Here is a 9,527-nt window from a genome sequence, read left to right as displayed (position 1 = left end):
ACCCCGTCTCTACTAAAAATACAAAAAACTAGCCGGGCGAGGTGGCGGGCGCCTGTAGTCCCAGCTACTTCGGAGGCTGAGGCAGGAGAATGGCGTAAACCCAGGAGGCGGAGCTTGCAGTGAGCTGAGGTCCGGCCACTGCACTCCAGCCCTGGCGACAGAGCAAGACTCCGTCTCAAAAAAAAAAAAAAAAAAAAAAAAAAAAAAAAAAAAAAACTGCTAGCATTCCTATACAACAACAGCAGGCAAGTAGAGAGCCAAATTAGGAATGAACTCCCATTCACAATTGCTTCAAAGGGAATAAAATACCTAGCAATACAGCTAACAATGGAAGTGAAGGACCTCTTCAAAGAGAATTACAAACCACTGTTCAGGGAAATCAGAAAAGACACAAACAACTGGAAAAACAGGCCATGTTCATGGATAGGAAGAATCAACATCATGAAAATAGCCATACTGCCTAAAGGGAGAGAGGGAGGGAGGGGGGAAAAAGAGAGAGAGAGAGAGGAAAGAGGGAAGGAAGGAAGGAGAGAAAGGAAAGAAAGAAGAGAAAGAGAGAAAGAGAGAAAGAGAGAGAGAGAGAGAGAGAGGAAAAGAAAGAAAAGAAAGGAAAGAAAAGAAAAGAGAATGAGCAGCACCAGGGCTCCAGGGAAGCCCGGGAATCACCTTTCTGAGCTGGGGATGCCCTTGGAATGTGACCGCCTTCTGGGGGTCGCTTCGGTCCTTATGAAAGGAAGCCGTGATTCTACCGTGGGCATGCGCGTCGGTCTACCTGAGCGTGCAGAGTGGCCTTCTTCCTCAACAAGAAGCCCGGCAATTACACCCAACCTCGCCATGCTCAAACTGCAGGAGGGAGCGACCATCGAGTTTCCTTTGAACGCAGTGACAGGCTTACAGGTCTGTGAACTAAAGGGCGCCTATTAAGTGATCTGAACTTCGACCCCATGGCACTCTAAGAAATATTTGTACCCACAGAACCACGATCCAACAGCAAAGAGTTCTTATTATTCAGTCTTCTCGAATAACTTGCACATCACCATAGGATTTTTAAAGTTTCTGTGTTTTATTGCCTAGGTTAAGGAAAAGATAAAGGTCTTCCAGAGACATTGACGCTAATAATCGTCGATTACCTGCTAGCCCACACTTCCCGGGGCGAGTGAAAATTCAGTAATTCCTCCTCTCCTTGCGTTTGCTTAAATTCCTAAGGATGAACTAAAATGCTTTCCGGAGCTCTGTTTCCGCGAAGTTCAGAATTTTGCACTTGAACGCTGGGGCAAAATGTTGAGAGAATGAAGAACGTAATTGCAAACAGCGACAGCTTGTGTGGTAGTGTGGCCGAGCGGTCTAAGGCGCTGGATTTAGGCTCCAGTCTCTTCGGGGGCGTGGGTTCGAATCCCACCACTGCCAGTGGTATGTTTTATCCAGCAAGGATTCTGAAGTGCCAACAAATTCTAGCTATTAAGGAAATTAAATCTTCCTTCCCCAGGACGCTGCCGGATTGCAGCAGCATTAGTTCTTCTGAATTCTGTGTTCAAGATTAAAATCGCTTCGGTTTCCGATTGGGAATAGTGTCGGTTAGGGAAGGAGGGAGGCCTCCTCGTCCGCGGTCTCTCCTACCTTACTCGTACTGACTCCCTGGATCCCAGTTTTTGCACTGCACCATTTGGGTTCCCGCAATTAGGAAAGTTCAGTTCTCTTCTAAAATACACGCTCGCATTGAATTATTGTCATTACCTAATTTAAGCATAAGATGGTCAGCAAGTTTTTCCAGAAACTTTCCCATTGGTCCCATCCGCCCGCGGCCGAGACTGCTTTAGGAGTTGCAGCTCTGTGCTCGCGAAATATCCTGCCCAGACCCTATTTTGGTTCTAACCACGTTACTTTTGTAATTGAACATGATGGATGGATGGATGGATGGATGGATGGATGGATGGATGGATGGGGAAAGCAAAACCTCAGCGGCCGGGCGCAGTAGCTCACACCTGTAATCCCAGCACTTTGGGAGGCCGAGGTGGGCGGATCAAGAGGTCAGGAGATCGAGACCATCCTGACCAACATGGTGAAACCCCGTCCTAGTAAAAAAAAACATAAAAGCCGGGCGTGGTGGCGCGGACGGACCTGTAGTCCCAGCTACACGGGAGGCTGAGGCGGGGGAATCGCTTGAACCCGGGAGGCGGAGGTTGCAGTGAGCCAAGATCGCGCCACTGCACTCTAGCACTGGCGAGAGAGTAAGACTCCGTCTAAAAAATACACTCAGCAAGGTTCATGCTCTCATTCAGGGATCATTATCTCATGGGGAATGGGGAGAAGACAAGTAAACAGTTATTTTGAGTTTGTGATTCAAAAACACTTCAAAACGGATTCTTGACTAACTCCGTTCATTGGGCCCAGGGGGCGTCTGTGAATGTTGTGGGTTTAGTCACCCTCCTGCCCCTTCCAAGTGAATCAGGTAACGGTGGTGGCGACAGTTCGGGTTTCTGAACTACCCAGCTACAATACTCGCGTAGAAACTAACCCACTGTGGAAAATTAGAAGGGATACACTTAGGGCCTATTTAGTGGTATCGTCTCAGAATGGTTGTCCTACTGCGTTTTTCAGCCACTACAGCCCGTCACCTACAGAAGTACTCATGGATTTGGCCAGGCAGCTTCCTGGGGGAGAGATTTCGCTGCGGTGACATGAGGAATGAATGAAAGAAACTGAGCAGAGAACAGCGACTCTGTGCAAGAACCAAGTGTCATGCCAACCAGGCTGGAGTGCAGTGATGCGATCACTACTCATTGCAGCCTCGAGCTCCCGGGCTCAAGCGATCCTCCCGTCTGTCTCCCAAGGAGCTAGGATCACAGTTCTACACTATCACGCCCACGCCCGGTTGTTTGCTTACTTGCTTTTTTATTTTGGTAGAGCCCAGGGATTCGGCGGGAGTGGGGAGGGGCATGGTCTCTCTAGGTCGCCCAGGTTGATCTCGAACTCCTGGGCGCCTAGCCTCATGCCACTTTTTGACTCTGCCCTCCTTTTTATATCTTCCTCCCTACTCATTCAAAATCCTCTTCCGTGCACTCCCAGAACATCTTCCATTTCACTTTGATGACTCCTCCAGACCAGTTCCCTTCTTTTTCACCCACCTATCACCAAGAAATATCTTGGGCCCCCAAGATGTTCACAAAAGAAGCCTTTTGTTTTGCTTCTCTCAGAAATCGAGAGACAAGGCATGTTTTGCTCCCAGTGCCTAGTCGAGGGAAAATATCTCTATATCTGTGGATAAATTGGACCTTCCTGGCACTTTTATAAAATTCTCTGTTTGCATAATTTCTGTATCATTGTTCTTCCTTTTTCCACAAGGCAAGTGTTCTGTCTTCCAATTCTGTTTTATGAAAATAAATCAAATTTAAAAGTTGTTGGAACACCCCCACCCACCGCCACAATGCTCTAAGCCTTCAGAGAGATGTGACTGTGATCTGAGTCACATATGGTTACAACTTCTTTCTCACATTATAGATTAACTCACTTTCTTATTTTTCTGGTTCTGTGTGTACCAGAGAGAATTAAAGGACATCAAGAAAAAAACCCTCCAGTCTTCTTAATTAATGACCCTCGTTATAGATGAATTTCCCTTTGTCTTGTCCTGCTTTGTTTGCTTAGACCAGATAACAGAAAACCCATGATTATTATGCCCTCTACAAAAAATGTTAAATGTACCCTTGCCAAAAAGAAACACTACCTATAACCAATCAAATGGCTGTAACTATGTGCCAACCTTGTATGAACAGTGTATGAATCATGAATAATGTAATCCTGCTAAAAACTCCTCTGTCTCTGCCTATAGAAATAAAACCTCAACTTTCCTTCTTCAGAATGCTGACCCTATTCCTTTGGAGTTGGTATTTCCAGGTGGCCCATCCTCACAGTTTTGGTTTGAGTAAACTCTCTTTAAATTAGAGTCTTACCCTTTTGATTATTTCAGGCTGACAGTTTGTTTTCCCTTCTTCCTGAAAAGTAATTCTGTGCATTATCTTGAGACTGGGTTAATTTTTGTTTTTCTGTTCACCTCCTTCTAGTGACTCCCAGAAACCTGATCTATCTAGCTGGATGTTTTCAGCTCCATAGAGGCCATCATTTCTATTGAAATAAAGTGCACTGAAATTTCCTCCATTCCTTCTTCCTCTCCTCCTCCCCGCCAGGCCAGCATTTTCCACATTCCAGCACTCTCTCCATCCACCAAGGACACTAGCATTCCCCAGACTCTCAAGAGCACCACCTCAGAATGTTTTTGCTTATATTGTTTTATTCTTTTCACTGTCCCTTAGTTTCAGTTAATTCCCTCTCCTGTTGATGGAAGGATGCTGACTTGTTTCTATCTCCCCTCATTCATGCCACTCATCATCCCTGCCTTTTTTCTGCCTGCATCACCTCTGCACCACCAAATGATTCTGAACCCCTATCCTTCCTGCTGTCCCCTGGCATTTCCCCCAACACATCTGTCTCCACACACACATATCGGAAGGCTCCCTAACTCACTTAAGCTTGCATCAATATTTCTGTCAAATTCTAGCTCAAAATTCAACTTCAGGAAGCTCTCTTCAGTTAGTTCCTCCTCACCATTCTGATCCCTCTTTTCATTGTCTTAAATGTGGTCCTATATCATTTTGTAAACCTTTATGGCAGTATCAATAAATCAACACAGCGTTACCTATTTTGTTACTTCAACTAAACTGTGAATTACTTAAGTCATCAAGTTTTTAAAAAATTAATAGATTTTACATCCAAGAGCAGTTTTAAGTTTACAGCAAAACTGGCTGGAAAGTAGAGAGTTCTTACATTCTGCCCTCTGTCCCCACAGCCTCCCTTGTCAAGGACATCCTGCACCAGTATGGTACATTTGTTACAACTAACATTGATACACCATTATTAAACAAAGTCTGTAGTTTAAATCAAGATTCACTATTGGTGCTGTACATTCTATGAGCTCGAACAAATGCATCATAATCATGACATATATACACTATTATAACACCATACAGAGTAGTTTCACTGCCCTAAAAGTCTTCTGTGCTCCACATGTTCATCCCTCTCACCTAACTCCTGGAAACTGCCGATGCTTTTACTGTCTACATTGTTTTGCCTTTTCCAGAATGTCATATAGTTGAAATCATATAGTACACAGGCATTTCAGATTGGCTTCTTTTACTTAGTAATATGCCTTTAAATTTACTTCCATGTCTTTTTATTTCTTGATAACATATATCTTCTAAGGGCTGATTGATATTCCATTATGTGGATATAGCACAGTTTATTCACCTGTTAAAGGATATCTTTATTGCTTCCAAGTTTTGGCAATTATACATAAAGCTGCTAATTATACATAAAGCTGTGAAGGGTACTGTGTGGACATATATTCAACTCATTTGGGTAAGTACCTAAGAGTGTGATTGCTGATTGTATGAGAAACATGTATTTGGTTTTGTAAGAAACTGCAAAAATTGTCTACCATAATGGCACTGGGTATTTTTAAACTTTATTTTATAAAGTAAAAAACTGTTTTTTTATGTAATGTATACAAGTGGCACATTTTGAAAAATACATAAAAGTATAAAGAATATCAGTCACCCACAGATAAACAGATTTTGGCATATATTCTTTTTCATTCTTGAATAATAAATTTCTAAAAGTAGAAATAGAATACTTGATTAAATACAATGTCTTTTTAGAGTTCTTGATTTATAATGCCTAATTGTCCTCCAGAAAGCCATGACATTCTACAAGAATGTTCTTATCAGTATTAGATGTTAATAAATAGTTTCCAATTTGATTTCTTATTAGGGAAGGAAGATTTTCCATATGCATACTTGACCTTTTGCTTATTCTTGGTATCGTTTGTTTAGATCCTTTTGAGGGGCAGGCCTTTCTAAAGTATTTCTCCTTAAACCCTGAATTGTCTAGTATGAATTATTCACCGTAATGAAAAAGTGTAGGGTTTGGGGTTGAGGTTTAGGGATGTTACCCATTATCCACTCAATGTTAACTAGTCTTACAGATTAGGAGATTGATTCAAATCTAAAAAGAACGTCATTAATTTACACCTCATGAGTAAACAGAATCACCTCTACTGCAGAATCACAGAGGACGCATAAAATTAAGGTTCATGGTCAGCAAAATGTTCTTTTGCTGCCTTAAAATAGAAACCCAATTAGTGCTTCACAGTCTTTGGGTTAGGAGGATACATTAATGAAACCTTCTGTTGGCTGAGTAGACTGAAACACGAAAACACCGGCAGAATGGAACCGGCGACCTTAAGGATGGCCGTAGTTATAAACTCCTACAGTCCTCCGCTCTACCAGCTGAGCTATGGAAAATTGTCCATGAGAGATGTTAGTGTAGATATTTGTGCATTGAGTAGCTGCTGGTGAGACTCCTGACTTTGTATTTGGACTCAGATTAGAGTTCAAGAAGTTTCCAGAGAGCCAGATCTATAGAACTGAGTCCTGGGAGCAGCCTTGAGGCAGGTAGGAAGTGAGATCTGAGTAGGAGGTAGTGAGAATGGAAACAGAGCTGAAGCCACCGGCTTGGGGTGAATCTGCGTAGCTTCTGAACTAGGCTCCCCTCAGAGTAATCTGCGAGCCAGTTTTCGCCCCAGGATGGCAGGAACGGACCACCAAGCAGTCTGCAAGTGGAGAAGAGAAGTGCGCAGGACTCCGGGGATCATGGCTATCAGCAGATTAGGTTAGATCTCTTCCCCACAAACACAGAGATATGGACCAAGTCTAGCACTTTTCTCCTAGAGACGTGAGCAATCTAGTTTCTTCCTCGCTTACTGCAGGGTACAAACACCTGTTTTCCCGGTATCCTTCATAGGAATCCGACGCTGTACGTTTTCGTCTCAAATCCAGGATCTGGCTTTCACGGAAAGATCATCAAGTGCTTCCTTTCTTCACTAGTCTGTTTCAGCATTGAAAAGGCTAAAAAGCTCCTGTTCTTTTGAGGGGGGGAAGGGGAAAAAAAATAAAAACAAAAACAAAAAAACCCTGTTGTTAAGGCCCCAACGAGATTTGAACTCGCGACCCCTGGTTTACAAGACCAGTGCTCTAACCCCTGAGCTATGGAGCCGCAACGCAGAGTGCGCATTTAACAATCAATCAATTATGCAGATAAAATACTAGGTAACTAGTATTTACGTCTAAATAAGAAATACCTTAAAAGGAATTTTTGAAGGACGTGACTCTTACGTACAAGAAAAAAACATTTTCTTGACCAGGCCTGGACTGGAATGCAAGTCACTGTAAGGGTAAAAGGGGGAGTAACAAAATTATTTAATAAAAAGTAATGATTATTCATTCCAACTTTTAAATTCTGGATTATTTGCTTCTTTGGAGATAGCTGAATTATTATCTTTTAAAAGTGGCTCTATTTTTATTACTAAAATTAAAAGTATATGTTTCGCTAGGCAAATGATTTACGTTCTTTAAAAGAGATGAGTTTTCAGTTTGCTTGTTCATCAAAAACGAACAAACAAACCATAAAAGACACGAGCATTAATATATATTGCTATCTTAACAACGCATGCTCCACGGTACATGCTCCCCAGCATCAGGCTTGACAAGTCCCAACTGTCGAACATCAGGGTCAGGGTGCGTTTCATTACGGAAGAGAATGCAAGAGTGATCAGAGACATTCTCCCAACCCACTTAGATTCTTAATCCAACTCTCTTAGTCTGAGATTGGGGTTGTTTTGAAACGGGAGGCGGCTGTCTTCAAGCACAGGACGTACCCCTCGGGCCTTCAGTTTGGGGGTGGACACAGTGAGGGCACGAAGGCTTCCAGATCTCCCCCAGACTTTCAGCGGAGTCAGTCTCGGTCACAGATTCCTCTAAGTTACCTGAAGCAGAGGTGGCTAGAAGGGGTCCAGCCCTTTCCTTGGTCCTTTAACGCTCCTCTTCCTAGCATCTCGGAGTCCGGGCGGCAGCTCCTTATCTTTGGGCCTCAGGGCTTTTCTAAGCGCCAACTTGAAGTCCAGAAAGAATAAAAGTGGCTTCGTCGCATGGGAAGGTTGGGGAGGAAGAGTTTCTCTTCTTTTCTCTCCTTTGGTGTCAGCCTGACCAGGAGGTTCTCATTCACTAGACAGCTCCCACTGGCCGGGGGCGAGCTTGGCGCAGGGCAAGTAATGTGATCAAGGCAGACACTGCTGCGCCCTGGGAAGGTTAGAGCAAGAGCCCGGGAGCTTCGGTTCCCAAGTAGAAAAGGCTGCTGAGTAAAGACAATCCTCCCCCCACTACCCACCCACCACCTTTTGAGTGGTAGAGAAGTGGGCTTCTGCAGAAGAGAGTGTGGGCAGAGAGCAACTTTTCCCCGACGGCACCTCTTGGGCGCCCTTGAAAGACACCTTAAATCTAAACCTATAATACAGAGGTAATCAACTAAAGCTGAAAGCGAAAGGCCAAAGCACCCACGTGGAGTGCTGGGTGCTGTAGGCGAGAGGTCTGAGGTAGTGGCTTTTAGAGCTCAACACCTTTGGTAATGTTGGTTCGACATTTTCCCCTGCAAGTCCCGCGGTGACCTTTATCTTTCGGCGAGTGAAATCGGTCGTTCTTGTTTTTCCTGGGTCCTCCAACCACCGGCCACCTTAAATGGTTCAGTCCCTTTGAGTACTCAAACCCTTCCTGTCCATTGACCGACACAGCTGGGCCGGGATCCTGAAATGAACGTTTCTACCTGCGGAAAGCTGCGGCTCGGATCCTTCCGAACCCTCACGTTGGCTTTCCTGGGGTCTGGAGAAAATCACTGGACTCGAAAGGAATCAAAGCTGTTCAAGTGTTGGGCTACAACAACAAAAAGATGAACACTCTTAGAGAAAAACATCACTCCAATTCTGGCTCGTTGGTCTAGTGGTATGATTCTCGCTTTGGGTGCGAGAGGTCCCGGGTTCAAATCCCGGACGAGCCCGTTTCTGTTTCATCTTTCTCTGTTTAAGGTCAGTAGTTAACAATGCAATCGCCGCCACGGCTAGGTCACCTAGCTTGAAGGGCCCCTTCAAACTCGACCTGCGGGGGATGAGATTGTTGAGCAAACGGGCGGCTTTTGCTGAAAGAATCAAAGACAAGGAAGGTGCTAGGAAGCGCCAAGGTCTTCATCACAGATGGAGGCTCCCAGACCGGCTCCTGACAGGATCTTTTGTCAGGAGGAGAGTGTACGGGCAGTTCTTACCCAGTATTTTGTGTGGAACAAACTAGTGCACTTCTCACTAGGTCACTTCGTAGGGAAAAGATTGCTACCTGAAGGCATGTTAGAGTCACAATGTCCCGATAACGCCCGCTTTCTGAGTCCCTGACTGCGCGGTGATCCAGCCCTTGCTCTGGCCTTGGCGCTGCTCCACAGGGCGCTGTTGCACTCTTGGTTGTTCTAGTGAGACTGCGTGTCTCACAGTTGCAAGCGCTGTTGCATCATTCGAATGCAAAGTCGCAGCCCTGGGAACTTGAGGGCTTAGAGGACACAGACATTCATTTTGTTTAAGGAAGCGCAATTGAATTGTTTCC

General features: G+C 44.5%; 3 non-coding genes across 3 annotated transcripts; 2 read left to right on the top strand and 1 right to left on the bottom strand.

Moving 5' to 3' along the window:
* Positions 1-1,325: 1,325 nt before the first annotated feature.
* Positions 1,326-1,407, top strand: TRNAL-UAG. Its single transcript has one exon. It is a non-coding gene; the product is annotated as a tRNA-Leu (tRNA).
* Positions 1,408-7,031: 5,624 nt separating this feature from the next.
* On the bottom strand, positions 7,032-7,104 carry TRNAT-UGU. Its single transcript has one exon. It is a non-coding gene; the product is annotated as a tRNA-Thr (tRNA).
* Positions 7,105-8,865: 1,761 nt separating this feature from the next.
* On the top strand, positions 8,866-8,937 carry TRNAP-UGG. The gene has a single exon. It is a non-coding gene; the product is annotated as a tRNA-Pro (tRNA).
* Positions 8,938-9,527: the final 590 nt, after the last annotated feature.

Source organism: Rhinopithecus roxellana, chromosome 5 (genome assembly GCF_007565055.1).
Source record: "Rhinopithecus roxellana isolate Shanxi Qingling chromosome 5, ASM756505v1, whole genome shotgun sequence".
Taxonomy (NCBI): domain Eukaryota; kingdom Metazoa; phylum Chordata; class Mammalia; order Primates; family Cercopithecidae; genus Rhinopithecus; species Rhinopithecus roxellana.
The sequence above is the reverse complement of the archived record's forward strand: the minus strand, read 5'-3'. Positions and strand labels throughout refer to the sequence as shown.